Below are 1,679 nucleotides of genomic sequence, written 5' to 3' on the forward strand. Positions count from 1 at the left end.
CCCTTGCATGATCTTTTTGATGATGCTGAGTCATTTCAGTTGTGTCTGACTCTCTGTGACCTCATTTGGAGTTTTCTTGGCAAAGATACTGGAGTGGCTTGCCATTTCCTTCTCCAGCTCATTTGACAGATGAGAAAACAGAAGCAAACAGGGTTGAGTGACTTACCCAAAGTCACAGAGCTAGTGTCTAAGGACAGATTTGAACTTGGGAAGATGAGTCTTCCAGATTCCAGGCCTGGTGCTCTATGCACTATGGCGCCACCTAGCTTCCCTTGCATGATCTCTAGTCTCCAGCTAAACTGTACATAAGCCTTAAACTTTTCTCATTCTATGTCTTTCCTAATTGATTCTGTTACCTTTCATAGCAATATTCTCTCTACTTTCACCCACTGAATTCCTACTCATCCCTGAAAGGTCGCCTCATCTACTACAAGGGCTCTTGCTACCTTCTCACAGGTTGCTACAAACTCAGACTCTGAGCTGCTGATCAAAAAGTCCATGTTAGTTCTATTGGCAGAGAGAATATTCATTTGTTAGATGAGAATTAGAACATGTCCCCTTTATCCCTATTTTTATTAATATTGTATTACCTGAGAGAGGAAAGGAGTCAAAGGTAATACCAAGTTTTCAAAAACTGGAGACTAGATGGGCTCAGTGATTTAAAAAAAAATGGTGAAGTCAGAAGGAGAAGCAAATGTGGAGGGAAAATGATAAACAAGTTCTAGAAATAACTTTTAAAAACTCCTTATTTCATTCCCAAAATGATGAACAAATTTTCTAGGTCAATCACCTCATACATATGATATTTATCAGAACAGATGCATATATTTACATCATACTAAAATTAGAACTAATAATAACGTAAGCAAATGATATGACTTCGTGAAACTTCTAAAAAGTAATAACTGTGTTAAAGAAGAACTAAAGCAAGTTACTTGATAGGAATTGGTAACATTAAAACCATATGTTTAAAAACTTCAGTATATGATCAATGTGGTTCTTAGAAACAAATATACAGTGTTGAGTGTCCAAATGAAAAATACAGACTTAAAGGGCAGCTAGGTGGTGCAGTGGATAGAGCACCGGCCCTGGATTCAGGAGGCCCTGAGTTCAAATTCGGCCTCAGACACATAACACTTACCAGTTGTGTGACCCTGGGCAAGTCACTTAACACCATTGCCTAACCAAAAAAAGAAAAGAAAAATACAGACTTAAAAGAAGTAAATTGCCATTTAGATACCTTATAAAGGGAACAAAAGATCTTTAAGAGATAAACATAAACATTAAAAGAGAAAACAGAATGGAAAAAATTGAATTAGTTAGACCAAAGATTGGTTCTTTGAAAAACTAAAAAATATTGAACACTGCGCAAACAGTTTTTAAAGGAGGGAGAAAAAACAAATTACCAAAATTAGAAATCAAGAGATCACAACAAATACAAAAAAAAATGAAGAATCATATACAATGTCAGAGTTTGAGAGACATCAATAATCTTAAAAAGTGTCCAGAGGAGGGTAACCAGGATGGTGAGGGGGCTACAGTTTATGTAATTTGGGGATTAATTCAAGAAACTAGGGGTGCCTAGTCTGAAGAGAAAACTCCAGGGGGGACATGACAGTTATCCTTAAGTACTTGTCCCATGGAAGAGGAGTTAGTCTTCTTTAGTTTGGTTCTGCAGG

Source organism: Phascolarctos cinereus, unplaced genomic scaffold (assembly GCF_003287225.1).
Source record: "Phascolarctos cinereus isolate Bilbo 61053 unplaced genomic scaffold, phaCin_HiC Scaffold_9;HRSCAF=440, whole genome shotgun sequence".
Lineage (NCBI taxonomy): Eukaryota > Metazoa > Chordata > Mammalia > Diprotodontia > Phascolarctidae > Phascolarctos > Phascolarctos cinereus.